Source organism: Apostichopus japonicus, chromosome 5 (assembly GCF_037975245.1).
Source record: "Apostichopus japonicus isolate 1M-3 chromosome 5, ASM3797524v1, whole genome shotgun sequence".
NCBI classification, from domain to species: domain Eukaryota; kingdom Metazoa; phylum Echinodermata; class Holothuroidea; order Aspidochirotida; family Stichopodidae; genus Apostichopus; species Apostichopus japonicus.
The window spans coordinates 16919824-16944933 of record NC_092565.1 but is presented as its reverse complement, the minus strand read 5'-3'; positions in this window follow the sequence as shown (position 1 = coordinate 16944933).

The following is a 25110-nucleotide window of genomic DNA, read 5'->3' as shown; positions in this document are numbered from 1 at the left end:
CGCGATGGCTTGGCGCACTGTACGAGCTGATGAGCGAGACTCTCTTTTGCATCATTGGTTCGAACCCCGGTGACGTACGTCTTTTGCCGATCTTTCACAGCTCGTGCCTACATAAGGAGCTGTAAGTATTAGTCAATCGGCCTAATATCTCAGTCCATACAGTGGCGCGATGGCTTGGCGCACTGTACGAGCTGATGAGCGAGACTCTATTTTGCATCGGTGGTTCGAACCCCGGTGACGTACGTCTTTTGCCGATCTTTTACAGCTCGTGCCTACATGGGGAGCTGTAAGTATTAGTTAATCGGCCTAATATCTCAGTCCATACAGTGGCGCGATGGCTTGGCGCACTGTACGAGCTGATGAGCGAGACTCTCTTTTGCATCCGTGGTTCGAACCCCGGTGACGTACGTCTTTTCCCGATCTTTTACAGCTCGTGCCTACATGGGGAGCTGTAAGTATTAGTCAATAGGCCTAATATCTCAGTCCATACAGTGTCGCGATGGCTTGGCGCACTGTACGAGCTGATGAGCGAGACTCTCTTTTGCATCGGTGGTTCGAACCCCGGTAACGTACGTCTTTTGCCGATCTTTTACAGCTCGTGCCTACATGGGGAGCTGTAAGTATTAGTTAATCGGCCTAATATCTCAGTCCATACAGTGGCGCGATGGCTTGGCGCACTGTACGAGCTGATGAGCGAGACTCTCTTTCGCATCGGTGGTTCGAACACCGGTGACGTACGTCTTTTGCCGATCTTTTACAGCTCGTGCCTACATGGGGAGCTGTAAGTATTAGTTAATCGGCCTTATATCTCAGTCCATACAGTGGCGCGATGGCTTGGCGCACTGTACGAGCTGATGAGCGAGACTCTCTTTTGCATCGGTGGTTCGAACCCCGGTGACGTACGTCTTTTGCCGATCTTTTACAGCTCGTGCCTACATGGGGAGCTGTAAGTATTAGTTAATCGGCCTAATATCTCAGTCCATACAGTGGCGCGATGGCTTGGCGCACTGTACGAGCTGATGAGCGAGACTCTCTTTTGCATCGGTGGTTCGAACCCCGGTGACGTACGTCTTTTGCCGATCTTTTACAGCTCGTGCCTACATGGGGAGCTGTAAGTATTAGTTAATCGGCCTAATATCTCAGTCCATACAGTGGCGCGATGGCTTGGCGCACTGTTCGAGCTGATGAGCGAGACTCTCTTTTGCATCCGTGGTTCGAACCCCGGTGACGTTCGTCTTTTGCCGATCTTTTAAAGCTCGTGCCTCCATGGGGAGCTGTAAGTATTAGTTAATCGGCCTAATATCTCAGTCCATACAGTGGCGCGATGGCTTGGCGCACTGTACGAGCTGATGAGCGAGACTCTCTTTTGCATCGGTGGTTCGAACCCCGCTGACGTTCGTCTTTTGCCGATCTTTTACAGCTCGTGCCTACATGGGGAGCTGTAAGTATTAGTTAATCGGCCTAATATCTCAGTCCATACAGTGGCGCGATGGCTTGGCGCACTGTACGAGCTGATGAACGAGACTCTCTTTTGCATCGGTGGTTCGAACCCCGGTGACGTACGTCTTTTGCCGATCTTTTACAGCTCGTGCCTACATGGGGAGCTGTAAGTATTAGTTAATCGGCGAAATATCTCAGTCCATACAGTGGCGCGATGGCTTGGCCCACTGTACGAGCTGATGAGCGAGACTCTCTTTTGCATCGGTGGTTCGAACCCCGGTGACGTACGTCTTTTGCCGATCTTTTACAGCTCGTGCCTACATGGGGAGCTGTAAGTATTAGTTAATCGGCGAAATATCTCAGTCCATACAGTGGCGCGATGGCTTGGCGCACTGTACGAGCTGATGAGCGAGACTCTCTTTTGCATCGGTGGTTCGAACACCGGTGACGTACGTCTTTTGCCGATCTTTTACAGCTCGTGCCTACATGGGGAGCTGTAAGTATTAGTTAATCGGCCTTATATCTCAGTCCATACAGTGGCGCGATGGCTTGGCGCACTGTACGAGCTGATGAGCGAGACTCTCTTTTGCATCGGTGGTTCGAACCCCAGTGACGTACGTCTTTTGCCGATCTTTTACAGCTCGTGCCTACATGGGGAGCTGTAAGTATTAGTTAATCGGCCTAATATCTCAGTCCATACAGTGGCGCGATGGCTTGGCGCACTGTACGAGCTGATGAGCGAGACTCTCTTTTGCATCGGTGGTTCGAACCCCGGTGACGTACGTCTTTTGCCGATCTTTTACAGCTCGTGCCTACATGGGGAGCTGTAAGTATTAGTTAATCGGCCTAATATCTCAGTCCATACAGTGGCGCGATGGCTTGGCGCACTGTTCGAGCTGATGAGCGAGACTCTCTTTTGCATCGGTGGTTCGAACCCCGGTGACGTTCGTCTTTTGCCGATCTTTTAAAGCTCGTGCCTCCATGGGGAGCTGTAAGTATTAGTTAATCGGCCTAATATCTCAGTCCATACAGTGGCGCGATGGCTTGGCGCACTGTACGAGCTGATGAGCGAGACTCTCTTTTGCATCGGTGGTTCGAACCCCGCTGACGTTCGTCTTTTGCCGATCTTTTACAGCTCGTGCCTACATGGGGAGCTGTAAGTATTAGTTAATCGGCCTAATATCTCAGTCCATACAGTGGCGCGATGGCTTGGCGCACTGTACGAGCTGATGAACGAGACTCTCTTTTGCATCGGTGGTTCGAACCCCGGTGACGTACGTCTTTTGCCGATCTTTTACAGCTCGTGCCTACATGGGGAGCTGTAAGTATTAGTTAATCGGCGAAATATCTCAGTCCATACAGTGGCGCGATGGCTTGGCCCACTGTACGAGCTGATGAGCGAGACTCTCTTTTGCATCGGTGGTTCGAACCCCGGTGACGTACGTCTTTTGCCGATCTTTTACAGCTCGTGCCTACATGGGGAGCTGTAAGTATTAGTTAATCGGCGAAATATCTCAGTCCATACAGTGGCGCGATGGCTTGGCGCACTGTACGAGCTGATGAGCGAGATTCTCTTTTGCATCGGTGGTTCGAACCCCGGTGACGTACGTCTTTTGCCGATCCTTCACAGCTCGTGCCTACATGGGGAGCTGTAAGTATTAGTCAATCGGCCTAATATCTCAGTCCATACAGTGGCGCGATGGCATGGCGCACTGTACGAGCTGATGAGCGAGACTCTCTTTTGCATCGGTGGTTCGAACCCCGGTGACGTACGTCTTTTGCCGATCTTTTACAGCTCGTGCCTACATGGGGAGCTAGAAGTATTAGTTAATCGGCAAAATATCTCAGTCCATACAGTGGCGCGATGGCTTGGCGCACTGTACGAGCTGATGAGCGAGACTCTCTTTTGCATCGGTGGTTCGAACCCCGGTGACGTACGTCTTTTGCCGATCTTTTACAGCTCGTGCCTACATGGGGAGCTGTAAGTATTAGTTAATCGGCCTAATATCTCAGTCCATACAGTGGCGCGATGGCTTGGCGCACTGTACGAGCTGATGAGCGAGACTATCTTTTGCATCGGTGGTTCGAACCCCGGTGACGTACGTCTTTTGCCGATCTTTTACAGCTCGTGCCTACATGGGGAGCTGTAAGTATTAGTTAATCGGCCTAATATCTCAGTCCATACAGTGGCGCGATGGCTTGGCGCACTGTACGAGCTGATGAGCGAGACTCTCTTTTGCATCGGTGGTTCGAACCCCGGTGACGTACGTCTTTTGCCGATCCTTCACAGCTCGTGCCTACATGGGGAGCTGTAAGTATTAGTTAATCGGCCTAATATCTCAGTCCATACAGTGGCGCGATGGCTTGGCGCACTGTACGAGCTGATGAACGAGACTCTCTTTTGCATCGGTGGTTCGAACCCCGGTGACGTACGTCTTTTGCCGATCTTTTACAGCTCGTGCCTACATGGGGAGCTGTAAGTATTAGTTAATCGGCCTAATATCTCAGTCCATACAGTGGCGCGATGGCTTGGCGCACTGTACGAGCTGATGAGCGAGACTCTCTTTTGCATCCGTGGTTCGAACCCCGGTGACGTACGTCTTTTGCCGATCTTTTACAGCTCGTGCCTACATGGGGAGCTGTAAGTATTAGTCAATAGGCCTAATATCTCAGTCCATACAGTGTCGCGATGGCTTGGCGCACTGTACGAGCTGATGAGCGAGACTCTCTTTTGCATCGGTGGTTCGAACCCCGCTGACGTTCGTCTTTTGCCGATCTTTTACAGCTCGTGCCTACATGGGGAGCTGTAAGTATTAGTTAATCGGCCTAATATCTCAGTCCATACAGTGGCGCGATGGCTTGGCGCACTGTACGAGCTGATGAGCGAGACTCTCTTTTGCATCGGTGGTTCGAACCCCGGTGACGTACGTCTTTTGCCGATCTTTTACAGCTCGTGCCTACATGGGGAGCTGTAAGTATTAGTTAATCGGCCTTATATCTCAGTCCATACAGTGGCGCGATGGCTTGGCGCACTGTACGAGCTGACGAGCGAGACTCTCTTTTGCATCGGTGGTTCGAACCCCAGTGACGTACGTCTTTTGCCGATCTTTTACAGCTCGTGCCTACATGGGGAGCTGTAAGTATTAGTTAATCGGCCTAATATCTCAGTCCATACAGTGGCGCGATGGCTTGGCGCACTGTACGAGCTGATGAGCGAGACTCTCTTTTGCATCGGTGGTTCGAACCCCGGTGACGTACGTCTTTTGCCGATCTTTTACAGCTCGTGCCTACATGGGGAGCTGTAAGTATTAGTTAATCGGCCTAATATCTCAGTCCATACAGTGGCGCGATGGCTTGGCGCACTGTTCGAGCTGATGAGCGAGACTCTCTTTTGCATCGGTGGTTCGAACCCCGGTGACGTTCGTCTTTTGCCGATCTTTTAAAGCTCGTGCCTCCATGGGGAGCTGTAAGTATTAGTTAATCGGCCTAATATCTCAGTCCATACAGTGGCGCGATGGCTTGGCGCACTGTACGAGCTGATGAGCGAGACTCTCTTTTGCATCGGTGGTTCGAACCCCGCTGACGTTCGTCTTTTGCCGATCTTTTACAGCTCGTGCCTACATGGGGAGCTGTAAGTATTAGTTAATCGGCCTAATATCTCAGTCCATACAGTGGCGCGATGGCTTGGCGCACTGTACGAGCTGATGAGCGAGACTCTCTTTTGCATCGGTGGTTCGAACCCCGCTGACGTTCGTCTTTTGCCGATCTTTTACAGCTCGTGCCTACATGGGGAGCTGTAAGTATTAGTTAATCGGCGAAATATCTCAGTTCATACAGTGGCGCGATGGCTTGGCGCACTGTACGAGCTGATGAGCGAGACTCTCTTTTGCATCGGTGGTTCGAACACCGGTGACGTACGTCTTTTGCCGATCTTTTACAGCTCGTGCCTACATGGGGAGCTGTAAGTATTAGTTAATCGGCCTTATATCTCAGTCCATACAGTGGCGCGATGGCTTGGCGCACTGTACGAGCTGATGAGCGAGACTCTCTTTTGCATCGGTGGTTCGAACCCCAGTGACGTACGTCTTTTGCCGATCTTTTACAGCTCGTGCCTACATGGGGAGCTGTAAGTATTAGTTAATCGGCCTAATATCTCAGTCCATACAGTGGCGCGATGGCTTGGCGCACTGTACGAGCTGATGAGCGAGACTCTCTTTTGCATCGGTGGTTCGAACCCCGGTGACGTACGTCTTTTGCCGATCTTTTACAGCTCGTGCCTACATGGGGAGCTGTAAGTATTAGTTAATCGGCCTAATATCTCAGTCCATACAGTGGCGCGATGGCTTGGCGCACTGTTCGAGCTGATGAGCGAGACTCTCTTTTGCATCGGTGGTTCGAACCCCGGTGACGTTCGTCTTTTGCCGATCTTTTAAAGCTCGTGCCTCCATGGGGAGCTGTAAGTATTAGTTAATCGGCCTAATATCTCAGTCCATACAGTGGCGCGATGGCTTGGCGCACTGTACGAGCTGATGAGCGAGACTCTCTTTTGCATCGGTGGTTCGAACCCCGCTGACGTTCGTCTTTTGCCGATCTTTTACAGCTCGTGCCTACATGGGGAGCTGTAAGTATTAGTTAATCGGCCTAATATCTCAGTCCATACAGTGGCGCGATGGCTTGGCGCACTGTACGAGCTGATGAACGAGACTCTCTTTTGCATCGGTGGTTCGAACCCCGGTGACGTACGTCTTTTGCCGATCTTTTACAGCTCGTGCCTACATGGGGAGCTGTAAGTATTAGTTAATCGGCGAAATATCTCAGTCCATACAGTGGCGCGATGGCTTGGCCCACTGTACGAGCTGATGAGCGAGACTCTCTTTTGCATCGGTGGTTCGAACCCCGGTGACGTACGTCTTTTGCCGATCTTTTACAGCTCGTGCCTACATGGGGAGCTGTAAGTATTAGTTAATCGGCGAAATATCTCAGTCCATACAGTGGCGCGATGGCTTGGCGCACTGTACGAGCTGATGAGCGAGATTCTCTTTTGCATCGGTGGTTCGAACCCCGGTGACGTACGTCTTTTGCCGATCCTTCACAGCTCGTGCCTACATGGGGAGCTGTAAGTATTAGTCAATCGGCCTAATATCTCAGTCCATACAGTGGCGCGATGGCATGGCGCACTGTACGAGCTGATGAGCGAGACTCTCTTTTGCATCGGTGGTTCGAACCCCGGTGACGTACGTCTTTTGCCGATCTTTTACAGCTCGTGCCTACATGGGGAGCTGTAAGTATTAGTTAATCGGCCAAATATCTCAGTCCATACAGTGGCGCGATGGCTTGGCGCACTGTACGAGCTGATGAGCGAGACTCTCTTTTGCATCGGTGGTTCGAACCCCGGTGACGTACGTCTTTTGCCGATCTTTTACAGCTCGTGCCTACATGGGGAGCTGTAAGTATTAGTTAATCGGCCTAATATCTCAGTCCATACAGTGGCGCGATGGCTTGGCGCACTGTACGAGCTGATGAGCGAGACTATCTTTTGCATCGGTGGTTCGAACCCCGGTGACGTACGTCTTTTGCCGATCTTTTACAGCTCGTGCCTACATGGGGAGCTGTAAGTATTAGTTAATCGGCCTAATATCTCAGTCCATACAGTGGCGCGATGGCTTGGCGCACTGTACGAGCTGATGAACGAGACTCTCTTTTGCATCGGTGGTTCGAACCCCGGTGACGTACGTCTTTTGCCGATCCTTCACAGCTCGTGCCTACATGGGGAGCTGTAAGTATTAGTTAATCGGCCTAATATCTCAGTCCATACAGTGGCGCGATGGCTTGGCGCACTGTACGAGCTGATGAACGAGACTCTCTTTTGCATCGGTGGTTCGAACCCCGGTGACGTACGTCTTTTGCCGATCTTTTACAGCTCGTGCCTACATGGGGAGCTGTAAGTATTAGTTAATCGGCCTAATATCTCAGTCCATACAGTGGCGCGATGGCTTGGCGCACTGTACGAGCTGATGAGCGAGACTCTCTTTTGCATCCGTGGTTCGAACCCCGGTGACGTACGTCTTTTGCCGATCTTTTACAGCTCGTGCCTACATGGGGAGCTGTAAGTATTAGTCAATAGGCCTAATATCTCAGTCCATACAGTGTCGCGATGGCTTGGCGCACTGTACGAGCTGATGAGCGAGACTCTCTTTTGCATCGGTGGTTCGAACCCCGCTGACGTTCGTCTTTTGCCGATCTTTTACAGCTCGTGCCTACATGGGGAGCTGTAAGTATTAGTTAATCGGCCTAATATCTCAGTCCATACAGTGGCGCGATGGCTTGGCGCACTGTACGAGCTGATGAGCGAGACTCTCTTTTGCATCGGTGGTTCGAACCCCGGTGACGTACGTCTTTTGCCGATCTTTTACAGCTCGTGCCTACATGGGGAGCTGTAAGTATTAGTTAATCGGCCTTATATCTCAGTCCATACAGTGGCGCGATGGCTTGGCGCACTGTACGAGCTGACGAGCGAGACTCTCTTTTGCATCGGTGGTTCGAACCCCAGTGACGTACGTCTTTTGCCGATCTTTTACAGCTCGTGCCTACATGGGGAGCTGTAAGTATTAGTTAATCGGCCTAATATCTCAGTCCATACAGTGGCGCGATGGCTTGGCGCACTGTACGAGCTGATGAGCGAGACTCTCTTTTGCATCGGTGGTTCGAACCCCGGTGACGTACGTCTTTTGCCGATCTTTTACAGCTCGTGCCTACATGGGGAGCTGTAAGTATTAGTTAATCGGCCTAATATCTCAGTCCATACAGTGGCGCGATGGCTTGGCGCACTGTTCGAGCTGATGAGCGAGACTCTCTTTTGCATCGGTGGTTCGAACCCCGGTGACGTTCGTCTTTTGCCGATCTTTTAAAGCTCGTGCCTCCATGGGGAGCTGTAAGTATTAGTTAATCGGCCTAATATCTCAGTCCATACAGTGGCGCGATGGCTTGGCGCACTGTACGAGCTGATGAGCGAGACTCTCTTTTGCATCGGTGGTTCGAACCCCGCTGACGTTCGTCTTTTGCCGATCTTTTACAGCTCGTGCCTACATGGGGAGCTGTAAGTATTAGTTCATCGGCCTAATATCTCAGTCCATACAGTGGCGCGATGGCTTGGCGCACTGTACGAGCTGATGAACGAGACTCTCTTTTGCATCGGTGGTTCGAACCCCGGTGACGTACGTCTTTTGCCGATCTTTTACAGCTCGTGCCTACATGGGGAGCTGTAAGTATTAGTTAATCGGCCTAATATCTCAGTCCATACAGTGGCGCGATGGCTTGGCGCACTGTACGAGCTGATGAGCGAGACTCTCTTTTGCATCGGTGGTTCGAACCCCGGTGACGTACGTCTTTTGCCGATCTTTTACAGCTCGTGCCTACATTGGGAGCTGTAAGTATTAGTTAATCGGCCTAATATCTCAGTCCATACAGTGGCGCGATGGCTTGGCGCACTGTTCGAGCTGATGAGCGAGACTCTCTTTTGCATCGGTGGTTCGAACCCCGGTGACGTTCGTCTTTTGCCGATCTTTTAAAGCTCGTGCCTCCATGGGGAGCTGTAAGTATTAGTTAATCGGCCTAATATCTCAGTCCATACAGTGGCGCGATGGCTTGGCGCACTGTACGAGCTGATGAGCGAGACTCTCTTTTGCATCGGTGGTTCGAACCCCGCTGACGTTCGTCTTTTGCCGATCTTTTACAGCTCGTGCCTACATGGGGAGCTGTAAGTATTAGTTCATCGGCCTAATATCTCAGTCCATACAGTGGCGCGATGGCTTGGCGCACTGTACGAGCTGATGAACGAGACTCTCTTTTGCATCGGTGGTTCGAACCCCGGTGACGTACGTCTTTTGCCGATCTTTTACAGCTCGTGCCTACATGGGGAGTTGTAAGTATTAGTTAATCGGCGAAATATCTCAGTCCATACAGTGGCGCGATGGCTTGGCCAACTGTACGAGCTGATGAGCGAGACTCTCTTTTGCATCGGTGGTTCGAACCCCGGTGACGTACGTCTTTTGCCGATCTTTTACAGCTCGTGCCTACATGGGGAGCTGTAAGTATTAGTTAATCGGCGAAATATCTCAGTCCATACAGTGGCGCGATGGCTTGGCGCACTGTACGAGCTGATGAGCGAGACTCTCTTTTGCATCGGTGGTTCGAACCCCGGTGACGTACGTCTTTTGCCGATCTTTTACAGCTCGTGCCTACATGGGGAGCTGTAAGTATTAGTCAATCGGCCTAATATCTCAGTCCATACAGTGGCGCGATGGCTTGGCGCACTGTACGAGCTGATGAGCGAGACTATCTTTTGCATCGGTGGTTCGAACCCCGGTGACGTACGTCTTTTGCCGATCTTTTACAGCTCGTGCCTACATGGGGAGCTGTAAGTATTAGTTAATCGGCCTAATATCTCAGTCCATACAGTGGCGCGATGGCTTGGCGCACTGTACGAGCTGATGAGCGAGACTCTCTTTTGCATCGGTGGTTCGAACCCCGGTGACGTACGTCTTTTGCCGATCCTTCACAGCTCGTGCCTACATGGGGAGCTGTAAGTATTAGTTAATCGGCCTAATATCTCAGTCCATACAGTGGCGCGATGGCTTGGCGCACTGTACGAGCTGATGAACGAGACTCTCTTTTGCATCGGTGGTTCGAACCCCGGTGACGTACGTCTTTTGCCGATCTTTTACAGCTCGTGCCTACATGGGGAGCTGTAAGTATTAGTTAATCGGCCTAATATCTCAGTCCATACAGTGGCGCGATGGCTTGGCGCACTGTACGAGCTGATGAGCGAGACTCTCTTTTGCATCCGTGGTTCGAACCCCGGTGACGTACGTCTTTTGCCGATCTTTTACAGCTCGTGCCTACATGGGGAGCTGTAAGTATTAGTCAATAGGCCTAATATCTCAGTCCATACAGTGTCGCGATGGCTTGGCGCACTGTACGAGCTGATGAGCGAGACTCTCTTTTGCATCGGTGGTTCGAACCCCGCTGACGTTCGTCTTTTGCCGATCTTTTACAGCTCGTGCCTACATGGGGAGCTGTAAGTATTAGTTAATCGGCCTAATATCTCAGTCCATACAGTGGCGCGATGGCTTGGCGCACTGTACGAGCTGATGAGCGAGACTCTCTTTTGCATCGGTGGTTCGAACCCCGGTGACGTACGTCTTTTGCCGATCTTTTACAGCTCGTGCCTACATGGGGAGCTGTAAGTATTAGTTAATCGGCCTTATATCTCAGTCCATACAGTGGCGCGATGGCTTGGCGCACTGTACGAGCTGACGAGCGAGACTCTCTTTTGCATCGGTGGTTCGAACCCCAGTGACGTACGTCTTTTGCCGATCTTTTACAGCTCGTGCCTACATGGGGAGCTGTAAGTATTAGTTAATCGGCCTAATATCTCAGTCCATACAGTGGCGCGATGGCTTGGCGCACTGTACGAGCTGATGAGCGAGACTCTCTTTTGCATCGGTGGTTCGAACCCCGGTGACGTACGTCTTTTGCCGATCTTTTACAGCTCGTGCCTACATTGGGAGCTGTAAGTATTAGTTAATCGGCCTAATATCTCAGTCCATACAGTGGCGCGATGGCTTGGCGCACTGTTCGAGCTGATGAGCGAGACTCTCTTTTGCATCGGTGGTTCGAACCCCGGTGACGTTCGTCTTTTGCCGATCTTTTAAAGCTCGTGCCTCCATGGGGAGCTGTAAGTATTAGTTAATCGGCCTAATATCTCAGTCCATACAGTGGCGCGATGGCTTGGCGCACTGTACGAGCTGATGAGCGAGACTCTCTTTTGCATCGGTGGTTCGAACCCCGCTGACGTTCGTCTTTTGCCGATCTTTTACAGCTCGTGCCTACATGGGGAGCTGTAAGTATTAGTTCATCGGCCTAATATCTCAGTCCATACAGTGGCGCGATGGCTTGGCGCACTGTACGAGCTGATGAACGAGACTCTCTTTTGCATCGGTGGTTCGAACCCCGGTGACGTACGTCTTTTGCCGATCTTTTACAGCTCGTGCCTACATGGGGAGTTGTAAGTATTAGTTAATCGGCGAAATATCTCAGTCCATACAGTGGCGCGATGGCTTGGCCAACTGTACGAGCTGATGAGCGAGACTCTCTTTTGCATCGGTGGTTCGAACCCCGGTGACGTACGTCTTTTGCCGATCTTTTACAGCTCGTGCCTACATGGGGAGCTGTAAGTATTAGTTAATCGGCGAAATATCTCAGTCCATACAGTGGCGCGATGGCTTGGCGCACTTATCGAGCTGATGAGCGAGACTCTCTTTTGCATCGGTGGTTCGAACCCCGGTGACGTACGTCTTTTGCCGATCCTTCACAGCTCGTGCCTACATGGGGAGCTGTAAGTATTAGTCAATCGGCCTAATATCTCAGTCCATACAGTGGCGCGATGGCATGGCGCACTGTACGAGCTGATGAGCGAGACTCTCTTTTGCATCGGTGGTTCGAACCCCGGTGACGTACGTCTTTTGCCGATCTTTTACAGCTCGTGCCTACATGGGGAGCTGTAAGTATTAGTTAATCGGCCAAATATCTCAGTCCATACAGTGGCGCGATGGCTTGGCGCACTGTACGAGCTGATGAGCGAGACTCTCTTTTGCATCGGTGGTTCGAACCCCGCTGACGTACGTCTTTTGCCGATCTTTTACAGCTCGTGCCTACATGGGGAGCTGTAAGTATTAGTTAATCGGCCTAATATCTCAGTCCATACAGTGGCGCGATGGCTTGGCGCACTGTACGAGCTGATGAGCGAGACTATCTTTTGCATCGGTGGTTCGAACCCCGCTGACGTACGTCTTTTGCCGATCTTTTACAGCTCGTGCCTACATGGGGAGCTGTAAGTATTAGTTAATCGGCCTAATTTCTCAGTCCATACACAGTGGCGCGATGGCTTGGCGCACTGTGCGAGCTGATGAGCGAGACTCTCTTTTGCATCGGTGGTTCGAACCCCGGTGACGTACGTCTTTTGCCGATCCTTCACAGCTCGTGCCTACATGGGGAGCTGTAAGTATTAGTTAATCGGCCTAATATCTCAGTCCATACAGTGGCGCGATGGCATGGCGCACTGTACGAGCTGATGAGCGAGACTCTCTTTTGCATCGGTGGTTCGAACCCCGGTGACGTACGTCTTTTGCCGATCTTTTACAGCTCGTGCCTACATGGGGTGCTGTAAGTATTAGTTAATCGGCCAAATATCTCAGTCCATACAGTGGCGCGATGGCTTGGCGCACTGTACGAGCTGATGAGCGAGACTCTCTTTTGCATCGGTGGTTCGAACCCCGCTGACGTACGTCTTTTGCCGATCTTTTACAGCTCGTGCCTACATGGGGAGCTGTAAGTATTAGTTAATCGGCCTAATATCTCAGTCCATACAGTGGCGCAATGGCTTGGCGCACTGTACCAGCTGATGAGCGAGACTCTCTTTCGCATCGGTGGTTCGAACACCGGTGACGTACGTCTTTTGCCGATCTTTTACAGCTCGTGCCTACATGGGGAGCTGTAAGTATTAGTTAATCGGCCTTATATCTCAGTCCATACAGTGGCGCGATGGCTTGGCGCACTGTACGAGCTGATGAGCGAGACTCTCTTTTGCATCGGTGGTTCGAACCCCGGTGACGTACGTCTTTTGCCGATCTTTTACAGCTCGTGCCTACCTGGGGAGCTGTAAGTATTAGTAAATCGGCCTAATATCTCAGTCCATACAGTGGCGCGATGGCTTGGCGCACTGTACGAGCTGATGAGCGCGACTCTCTTTTGCATCGGTGGTTCGAACCCCGGTGACGTACGTCTTTTGCCGATCTTTTACAGCTCGTGCCTACATGGGGAGCTGTAAGTATTAGTAAATCGGCCTAATATCTCAGTCCATACAGTGGCGCGATGGCTTGGCGCCCTGTACGAGCTGATGAGCGAGACTATCTTTTGCATCCGTGTTTCGAACCCCGGTGACGTACGTCTTTTGCCGATCTTTTAAAGCTCGTGCCTGCATGGGGAGCTGTAAGTATTAGTTAATCGGCCTAATATCTCAGTCCATACAGTGGCGCGATGGCTTGGCGCACTGTTCGAGCTGATGAGCGAGATTCTCTTTTGCATCGGTGGTTCGAACCCCGGTGACGTTCGTCTTTTGCCGATCTTTTACAGCTCGTGCCTACATGGGGAGCTGTAAGTATTAGTTAATCGGCCTTATATCTCAGTCCATACAGTGGCGCGATGGCTTGGCGCACTGTACGAGCTGATGAGCGAGACTCTCTTTTGCATCGGTGGTTCGAACCCCGCTGACGTACGTCTTTTGCCGATCTTTTACAGCTCGTGCCTACATGGGGAGCTGTAAGTATTAGTAAATCGGCCTAATATCTCAGTCCATACAGTGGCGCGATGGCTTGGCGCACTGTACGAGCTGATGAGCGAGACTATCTTTTGCATCCGTGGTTCGAACCCCGGTGACGTACGTCTTTTGCCGATCTTTTAAAGCTCGTGCCTGCATGGGGAGCTGTAAGTATTAGTTAAACGGCCTAATATCTCAGTCCATACAGTGGCGCGATGGCTTGGCGCACTGTTCGAGCTGATGAGCGAGATTCTCTTTTGCATCGGTGGTTCGAACCCCGGTGACGTTCGTCTTTTGCCGATCTTTTACAGCTCGTGCCTACATGGGGAGCTGTAAGTATTAGTTAATCGGCCTAATATCTCAGTCCATACAGTGGCGCGATGGCTTGGCGCACTGTACGAGCTGATGAGCGAGACTCTCTTTTGCATCGGTGGTTCGAACCCCGGTGACGTACGTCTTTTGCCGATCCTTCACAGCTCGTGCCTACATGGGGAGCTGTAAGTATTAGTTAATCGGCCTAATATCTCAGTCCATACAGTGGCGCGATGGCTTGGCGCACTGTACGAGCTGATGAGCGAGACTCTCTTTTGCATCCGTGGTTCGAACCCCGATGACGTTCGTCTTTTGCCGATCTTTTACAACTCGTGCCTACATGGGGAGCTGTAAGTATTAGTTAATCGGCCTAATATCTCAGTCCATACAGTGGCGCGATGGCTTGGCGCACTGTACGAGCTGATGAGCGAGACTCTCTTTTGCATCGGTGGTTCGAACCCCGGTGACGTACGTCTTTTGCCGATCTTTTACAGCTCGTGCCTACATGGGGAGCTGTAAGTATTAGTCAATCGGCCTAATATCTCAGTCCATACAGTGGCGCGATGGCTTGGCGCACTGTACGAGCTGATGAGCGAGACTCTCTTTTGCATCGGTGGTTCGAACCCCAGTGACGTTCATCTTTTGCCGATCTTTTACAGCTCGTGCCTACATGGGGAGCTGTAAGTATAAGTTAATCGGCCTAATATCTCAGTCCATACAGTGGCGCGATGGCTTGGCGCACTGTACGAGCTGATGAGCGAGACTCTCTTTTGCATCGGTGGTTCGAACACCGGTGACGTACGTCTTTTGCCGATCTTTTACAGCTCGTGCCTACATGGGGAGCTGTAAGTATTAGTTAATCGGCCTTGAATCTCAGTCCATACAGTGGCGCGATGGCTTGGCGCACTGTACGAGCTGATGAGCGAGACTCTCTTTTGCATCGGTGGTTCGAACCCCGGTGACGTACGTCTTTTGCCGATCTTTTACAGCTCGTGCCTACCTGGGGAGCTGTAAGTATTAGTAAATCGGCCTAATATCTCAGTCCATACAGTGGCGCGATCGCTTGGCGCACTGTACGAGCTGATGAGCGAGACTATCTTTTGCATCGGTGGTTCGAACCCCGGTGACGTACGTCTTTTGCCGATCTTTTACAGCTCGTGCCTACATGGGGAGCTGTAAGTATTAGTTAATCGGCCTTATATCTCAGTCCATACAGTGGCGCGATGGCTTGGCGCACTGTACGAGCTGATGAGCGAGACTCTCTTTTGCATCGGTGGTTCGAACCCCGGTGACGTACGTCTTTTGCCGATCTTTTACAGCTCGTGCCTACATGGGGAGCTGTAAGTATTAGTAAATCGGCCTAATATCTCAGTCCATACAGTGGCGCGATGGCTTGGCGCACTGTACCAGCTGATGAGCGAGACTCTCTTTTGCATCGGTGGTTCGAACCCCGGTGACGTTCGTCTTTTGCCGATCTTTTACAGCTCGTGCCTACATGGGGAGCTGTAAGTATTAGTTAATCGGCCTAATATCTCAGTCCATACAGTGGCGCGATGGCTTGGCGCACTGTACGAGCTGATGAGCGAGACTCTCTTTTGCATCGGTGGTTCGAACACCGGTGACGTACGTCTTTTGCCGATCTTTTACAGCTCGTGCCTACATGGGGAGCTGTAAGTATTAGTTAATCGGCCTTATATCTCAGTCCATACAGTGGCGCGATGGCTTGGCGCACTGTACGAGCTTATGAGCGAGACTCTCTTTTGCATCGGTGGTTCGAACCCCGGTGACGTACGTCTTTTGCCGATCTTTTACAGCTCGTGCCTACCTGGGGAGCTGTAAGTATTAGTAAATCGGCTTAATATCTCAGTCCATACAGTGGCGCGATGGCTTGGCGCACTGTACGAGCTGATGAGCGAGACTCTCTTTTGCATCGGTGGTTCGAACCCCGGTGACGTACGTCTTTTGCCGATCTTTTACAGCTCGTGCCTACATGGGGAGCTGTAAGTATTAGTTAATCGGCCTTATATCTCAGTCCATACAGTGGCGCGATGGCTTGGCGCACTGTACGAGCTGATGAGCGAGACTCTCTTTTGCATCGGTGGTTCAAACCCCGGTGACGTACGTCTTTTGCCGATCTTTTACAGCTCGTGCCTACATGGGGAGCTGTAAGTATTAGTAAATCGGCCTAATATCTCAGTCCATACAGTGGCGCGATGGCTTGGCGCACTGTACGAGCTGATGAGCGAGACTCTCTTTTGCATCGGTGGTTCGAACCCCGGTGACGTACGTCTTTTGCCGATCTTTTACAGCTCGTGCCTACATGGGGAGCTGTAAGTATTAGTAAATCGGCCTAATATCTCAGTCCATACAGTGGCGCGATGGCTTGGCGCACTGTACGAGCTGATGAGCGAGACTCTCTTTTGCATCGGTGGTTCGAACCCCGCTGACTTACGTCTTTTGCCGATCTTTTACAGCTCGTGCCTACATGGGGAGCTGTAAGTATTAGTAAATCGGCCTAATATCTCAGTCCATACAGTGGCGCGATGGCTTGGCGCACTGTACGAGCTGATGAGCGCGACTCTCTTTTGCATCGGTGGTTCGAACCCCGGTGACGTACGTCTTTTGCCGATCTTTTACAGCTCGTGCCTACATGGGGAGCTGTAAGTATTAGTAAATCGGCCTAATATCTCAGTCCATACAGTGGCGCGATGGCTTGGCGCACTGTACGAGCTGATGAGCGAGACTCTCTTTTGCATCCGTGGTTCGAACCCCAGTGACGTACGTCTTTTGCCGATCTTTTAAAGCTCGTGCCTGCATGGGGAGCTGTAAGTATTAGTTAATCGGCCTAATATCTCAGTCCATACAGTGGCGCGATGGCTTGGCGCACTGTTCAAGCTGATGAGCGAGATTCTCTTTTGCATCGGTTGTTCGAACCCCGGTGACGTTCGTCTTTTGCCGATCTTTTACAGCTCGTGCCTACATGGGGAGCTGTAAGTATTAGTTAATCGGCCTAATATCTCAGTCCATACAGTGGCGCGATGGCTTGGCGCTCTGTACGAGCTGATGAGCGAGACTCTCTTTTGCATCGGTGGTTCGAACCCCGGTGACGTACGTCTTTCGCCGATCCTTCACAGCTCGTGCCTACATGGGGAGCTGTAAGTATTAGTTAATCGGCCTAATATCTCAGTCCATACAGTGGCGCGATGGCTTGGCGCACTGTACGAGCTGATGAGCGAGACTCTCTTTTGCATCGGTGGTTCGAACCCCGATGACGTTCGTCTTTTGCCGATCTTTTACAACTCGTGCCTACATGGGGAGCTGTAAGTATTAGTTAATCGGCCTAATATCTCAGTCCATACAGTGGCGCGATGGCTTGGCGCACTGTACGAGCTGATGAACGAGACTCTCTTTTGCATCGGTGGTTCGAACCCCGGTGACGTACGTCTTTTGCCGATCTTTTACAGCTCGTGCCTACATGGGGAGCTGTAAGTATTAGTCAATCGGCCTAATATCTCAGTCCATACAGTGGCGCGACTGCTTGGCGCACTGTACGAGCTGATGAGCGAGACTCTCTTTTGCATCGGTGGTTCGAACACCGGTGACGTACGTCTTTTGCCGATCTTTTACAACTCGTGCCTACATGGGGAGCTGTAAGTATTAGTTAATCGGCCTAATATCTCAGTCCATACAGTGGCGCGATGGCTTGGCGCACTGTACGAGCTGATGAGCGAGACTCTCTTTTGCATCGGTGGTTCGAACCCCAGTGACGTTCGTCTTTTGCCGATCTTTTACAGCTCGTGCCTACATGGGAAGCTGTAAGTATTAGTTAATCGGCCTAATATCTCAGTCCATACAGTGGCGCGATGGCTTGGCGCACTGTACGAGCTGATGAGCGAGACTCTCTTTTGCATCGGTGGTTCGAACCCCGGTGACGTACGTCTTTTGCCGATCTTTTACAGCTCGTGCCTACATGGGGAGCTGTAAGTATTAGTTAATCGGCCTTATATCTCAGTCCATACAGTGGCGCGATGGCTTGGCGCACTGTACGAGCTGATGAGCGAGACTCTCTTTTGCATCGGTGGTTCGAACCCCGGTGACGTACGTCTTTTGCCGATCTTTTACAGCTCGTGCCTACATGGGGAGCTGTAAGTATTAGTAAATCGGCCTAATATCTCAGTCCATACAGTGGCGCGATGGCTTGGCGCACTGTACGAGCTGATGAGCGAGACTCTCTTTTGCATCGGTGGTTCGAACCCCGGTGACGTACGTCTTTTGCCGATCTTTTACAGCTCGTGCCTACATGGGGAGCTGTAAGTATTAGTAAATCGGCCTAATATCTCAGTCCATACAGTGGCGCGATGGCTTGGCGCACTGTACGAGCTGATGAGCGAGACTCTCTTTTGCATCGGTGGTTCGAACCCCGCTGACTTACGTCTTTTGCCGATCTTTTACAGCTCGTGCCTACATGGGGAGCTGTAAGTATTAGTAAATCGGCCTAATATCTCAGTCCATACAGTGGCGCGATGGCTTGGCGCACTGTACGAGCTGATGAGCGAGACTCTCTTTTGCATCGGTGGTTCGAACCCCGGTGACGTATTTTGCCGATCTTTTACAGCTCGTGCCTACATGGGGAGCTGTAAGTATTAGTCAATCGGCCTAATATCTCAGTCCATACAGTGGCGCGATGGCTTGGCGCACTGTACGAGCTGATGAGCGAGACTCTCTTTTGCATCGGTGGTTCGAACCCCGGTGAAGTACGTCTTTTGCCGATCTTTTACAGCTCGTGCCTACATGGGGAGCTGTAAGTATTAGTTAATCGGCCTTATATCTCAGTCCATACAGTGGCGCGATGGCTTGGCGCACTGTACGAGCTGACGAGCGAGACTCTCTTTTGCATCGGTGGTTCGAACCCCGGTGACGTACGTCTTTTGCCAATCTTTTACAGCTCGTGCCTACATGGGGAGCTGTAAGTATTAGTAAATCGGCCTAATTTCTCAGTCCATACAGTGGCGCGATGGCTTGGCGCCCTGTACGAGCTGATGAGCGAGACTCTCTTTTGCATCGGTGGTTCGAACCCCGCTGACTTACGTCTTTTGCCGATCTTTTACAGCTCGTGCCTACATGGGGAGCTGTAAGTATTAGTAAATCGGCCTAATATCTCAGTCCATACAGTGGCGCGATGGCTTGGCGCACTGTACGAGCTGATGAGCGAGACTCTCTTTTGCATCGGTGGTTCGAACCCCGGTGACGTACGTCTTTTGCCGATCTTTTACAGCTCGTGCCTAAACGGGGAGCTGTAAGTATTAGTTAATCGGCCTAATATCTCAGTCCATACAGTGGCGCGATGGCTTGGCGCACTGTACGAGCTGATGAGCGAGACTCTCTTTTGCATCGGTGGTTCGAACCCCGGTGACGTACGTCTTTTGCCGATCTTTTACAGCTCGTGCCTAAACGGGGAGCTGTAAGTATTAGTAAATCGGCCTAATATCTCAGTCCATACAGTGGCGCGATGGCTTGGCGCACTGTACGAGCTGATGAGCGAGACTCTCTTTTGCATCGGTGGTTCGAACCCCGGTGACGTACGTCTTTTGCCGATCTTTTACAGCTCGTGCCTAAACGGGGAGCTGTAAGTATTAGTTAATCGGCCTAATATCTCAGTCCATACAGTGGCGCGATGGCTTGGCGCACTGTACGAGCTGATGAGCGAGACTCTCTTTTGCATCGGTGGTTCGAACCCCGGTGACGTACGTCTTTTGCCGATCTTTTACAGCTCGTGCCTACATGGGGAGCTGTAAGTATTAGTTAATCGGCCTTATATCTCAGTCCATACAGTGGCGCGATGGCTTGGCGCACTGTACGAGCTGATGAGCGAGACTCTCTTTTGCATCGGTGGTTCGAACCCCGGTGACGTCTTTTTCCGATCTTTTACAGCTCGTGCCTACATAAGGAGCTGTAAGTATTAGTTAATCGGCCTAATATCTCAGTCCATACAGTGGCGCGATGGCTTGGCGCACTGTACGAGCTGATGAGCGAGACTCTCTTTTGCATCGGTGGTTCGAACCCCGGTGACGTACGTCTTTTGCCGATCTTTTACAGCTCGTATCTACATGGGGAGCTGTAAGTATTAGTTAATCGGCCTAATATCTCAGTCCATACAGTGGCGCGATGGCTTGGCGCACTGTACGAGCTGATGAGCGAGACTCTCTTTTGCATCGGTGGTTCGAACCCCGGTGACGTTAGTCTTTTTCCGATCTTTTACAGCTCGTGCCTACATTGGGAGCTGTAAGTATTAGTTAATCGGCCTAATATCTCAGTCCATACAGTGGCGCGATGGCTTGGCGCACTGTTCGAGCTGATGAGCTAGACTCTCTTTTGCATCGGTGGTTCGAACCCCGGTGACGTTCGTCTTTTGCCGATCTTTTACAGCTCGTGCTTACATGGGGAGCTGTAAGTATTAGTTAATCGGCCTAATATCTCAGTCCATACAGTGGCGCGATGGCTTGGCGCACTGTACGAGCTGATGAGCGAGACTCTCTTTTGCATCGGTGGTTCGAACCCCGGTGACGTACGTCTTTTGCCGATCTTTTACAGCTCGTGCCTACATGGGGAGCTGTAAGTATTAGTTAATCGGCGAAATATCTCAGTCCATACAGTGGCGCGATGGCTTGGCGCACTGTACGAGCTGATGAGCGAGACTCTCTTTTGCATCGGTGGTTCGAACCCCGGTGACGTCTTTTTCCGATCTTTTACAGCTCGTGCCTACATTGGGAGCTGTAAGTATTAGTAAATCGGCCTAATATCTCAGTCCATACAGTGGCGCGATGGCTTGGCGCACTGTACGAGCTGATGAGCGAGACTCTCTTTTGCATCGGTGGTTCGAACCCCGGTGACGTTCGTCTTTTGCCGATCTTTTACAGCTCGTGCCTACATGTAGAGCTGTATGTATTAGTTAATCGGCCTAATATCTCAGTCCATACAGTGGCGCGATGGCTTGGCGCACTGTACGAGCTGATGAGCGAGACTCTCTTTTGCATCCGGGGTTCGAACCCCGGTGACGTACGTCTTTTTCCGATCTTTTACAGCTCGTGCCTACATGGGGAGCTGTAAGTATTAGTTAATCGGCCTAATATCTCAGTCCATACAGTGGCGCGATGGCTTGGCGCACTGTACGAGCTGATGAGCGAGCCTCTCTTTTGCATCCATTGTTCGAACCCCGGTGACGTACGTCTTTTGCCGATCTTTTACAGCTCGTGCCTACATGGGGAGCTGTAAGTATTAGTTAATCGGCCTAATATCTCAGTCCATACAGTGGCGCGATGGCTTGGCGCACTGTACGAGCTGATGAGCGAGCCTCTCTTTTGCATCCGTTGTTCGAACCCCGGTGACGTACGTCTTTTGCCGATCTTTTACAGCTCGTGCCTACATGGGGAGCTGTAAGTATTAGTTAATCGGCCTAATATCTCAGTCCATACAGTGGCGCGATGGCTTGGCGCACTGTACGAGCTGATGAGCGAGACTCTCTTTTGCATCGGTGGTTCGAACCCCGCTGACGTACGTCTTTTGCCGATCTTTTACAACTCGTGCCTACATGGGGAGCTGTAAGTATTAGTCAATCGGCCTAATATCTCAGTCCATACAGTGGCGCGATGGCTTGGCGCACTGTACGAGCTGATGAGCGAGACTCTCTTTTGCATCGGTGGTTCGAACCCCGGTGACGTACCTCTTTTGGCGATCTTTTACAGCTCGTGCCTACATGGGGAGCTGTAAGTATTAGTTAATCGGCCTAATATCTCAGTCCATACAGTGGCGCGATGGCTTGGCGCACTGTACGAGCTGACGAGCGAGACTCTCTTTTGCATCGGTGGTTCGAACCCCGGTGACGTACGTCTTTTGCCGATCTTTTACAGCTCGTGCCTACATGGGGAGCTGTAAGTATTAGTTAATCGGCCTAATATCTCAGTCCATACAGTGGCGCGATGGCTTGGCGCACTGTACGAGCTGATGAGCGAGACTCTCTTTTGCATCGGTGGTTCGAACCCCGGTGACGTACGTCTTTTGCCGATCTTTTACAGCTCGTGCCTACATGGGGAGCTGTAAGTATTAGTTAATCGGCCTAATATCTCAGTCCATACAGTGGCGCGATGGCTTGGCGCACTGTACGAGCTGATGAGCGAGACTATCTTTTGCATCGGTGGTTCGAACCCGGTGACGTACGTCTTTTGCCGATCTTTTACAGCTCGTGCCTACATGGGGAGCTGTAAGTATTAGTTAATCGGCCTAATATCTCAGTCCATACAGTGGCGCGATCGCTTGGCGCACTGTACGAGCTGATGAGCGAGCCTCTCTTTTGCATCCGTTGTTCGAACCCCGATGACGTACGTCTTTTGCCGATCTTTTACAGCTCGTGCCTACATGGGGAGCTGTAAGTATTAGTTAATCGGCCTAATATCTCAGTCCATACAGTGGCGCGATGGCTTGGCGCACTGTACGAGCTGATGAGCGAGACTCTCTTTTGCATCGGTGGTTCGAACCCGGTGACGTACGTCTTTTGCCGATCTTTTACAGCTCGTGCCTACATGGGGAGCTGTAAGTATTAGTTAATCGGCCTAAAATCTCAGTCCATACAGTGGCGCGATGGCTTGGCGCACTTATCGAGATGATGAGCGAGACTCTCTTTTGCATCGGTGGTTCGAACCCCGGTGACGTCTTTTTCCGATCTTTTACAGCTCGTGCCTACATGTGGAGCTGTAAGTATTAGTTAATCGGCCTAAAATCTCAGTCCATACAGTGGCGCGATGGCTTGGCGCACTTATCGAGCTGATGAGCTAGACTCTCTTTTGCATCGGTGGTTCGAACCCCGATGACGTTCGTCTTTTGCCGATCTTTTACAGCTCGTGCCCACATGGGGAGCTGTAAGTATTAGTTAATCGGCCTAAAATCTCAGTCCATACAGTGGCGCGATGGCTTGGCGCACTGTACGAGCTGATGAGCGAGACTCTCTTTTGCATCGGTGGTTCGAACCCCGCTGACGTACGTCTTTTTCCGATCTTTTACAGCTCGTGCCTACATGTAGAGCTGTATGTATTAGTTAATCGGCCTAATATCTCAGTCCATACAGTGGCGCGATGGCTTGGCGCACTGTTCGAGCTGATGAGCGAGACTCTCTTTTGCATCGGTGGTTCGAACCCCGCTGACGTACGTCTTTTGCCGATCTTTTACAACTCGTGCCTACATGGGGAGCTGTAAGTATTAGTCAATCGGCCTAATATCTCAGTCCATACAGTGGCGCGATGGCTTGGCGCACTGTACGAGCTGATGAGCGAGACTCTCTTTTGCATCGGTGGTTCGAACCCCGGTGACGTACCTCTTTTGGCGATCTTTTACAGCTCGTGCCTACATGGGGAGCTGTAAGTATTAGTTAATCGGCCTAATATCTCAGTCCATACAGTGGCGCGATGGCTTGGCGCACTGTACGAGCTGACGAGCGAGACTCTCTTTTGCATCGGTGGTTCGAACCCCGGTGACGTACGTCTTTTGCCGATCTTTTACAGCTCGTGCCTACATGGGGAGCTGTAAGTATTAGTTAATCGGCCTAATATCTCAGTCCATACAGTGGCGCGATGGCTTGGCGCACTGTACGAGCTGATGAGCGAGACTCTCTTTTGCATCGGTGGTTCGAACCCCGGTGACGTACGTCTTTTGCCGATCTTTTACAGCTCGTGCCTACATGGGGAGCTGTAAGTATTAGTTAATCGGCCTAATATCTCAGTCCATACAGTGGCGCGATGGCTTGGCGCACTGTACGAGCTGATGAGCGAGACTATCTTTTGCATCGGTGGTTCGAACCCGGTGACGTACGTCTTTTGCCGATCTTTTACAGCTCGTGCCTACATGGGGAGCTGTAAGTATTAGTTAATCGGCCTAATATCTCAGTCCATACAGTGGCGCGATCGCTTGGCGCACTGTACGAGCTGATGAGCGAGCCTCTCTTTTGCATCCGTTGTTCGAACCCCGATGACGTACGTCTTTTGCCGATCTTTTACAGCTCGTGCCTACATGGGGAGCTGTAAGTATTAGTTAATCGGCCTAATATCTCAGTCCATACAGTGGCGCGATGGCTTGGCGCACTGTACGAGCTGATGAGCGAGACTCTCTTTTGCATCGGTGGTTCGAACCCGGTGACGTACGTCTTTTGCCGATCTTTTACAGCTCGTGCCTACATGGGGAGCTGTAAGTATTAGTTAATCGGCCTAAAATCTCAGTCCATACAGTGGCGCGATGGCTTGGCGCACTTATCGAGATGATGAGCGAGACTCTCTTTTGCATCGGTGGTTCGAACCCCGGTGACGTCTTTTTCCGATCTTTTACAGCTCGTGCCTACATGTGGAGCTGTAAGTATTAGTTAATCGGCCTAAAATCTCAGTCCATACAGTGGCGCGATGGCTTGGCGCACTTATCGAGCTGATGAGCTAGACTCTCTTTTGCATCGGTGGTTCGAACCCCGATGACGTTCGTCTTTTGCCGATCTTTTACAGCTCGTGCCCACATGGGGAGCTGTAAGTATTAGTTAATCGGCCTAAAATCTCAGTCCATACAGTGGCGCGATGGCTTGGCGCACTGTACGAGCTGATGAGCGAGACTCTCTTTTGCATCGGTGGTTCGAACCCCGCTGACGTACGTCTTTTTCCGATCTTTTACAGCTCGTGCCTACATGTAGAGCTGTATGTATTAGTTAATCGGCCTAATATCTCAGTCCATACAGTGGCGCGATGGCTTGGCGCACTGTTCGAGCTGATGAGCGAGACTCTCTTTTGCATCGGTGGTTCGAACCCCGGTGACGTTCGTCTTTTTCCGATCTTTTACAGCTCGTGCCTACATGTAGAGCTGTAAGTATTAGTTAATCGGCCTAATATCTCAGTCCATACAGTGGCGCGATGGCTTGGCGCACTGTTCGAGCTGATGAGCTAGACTCTCTTTTGCAT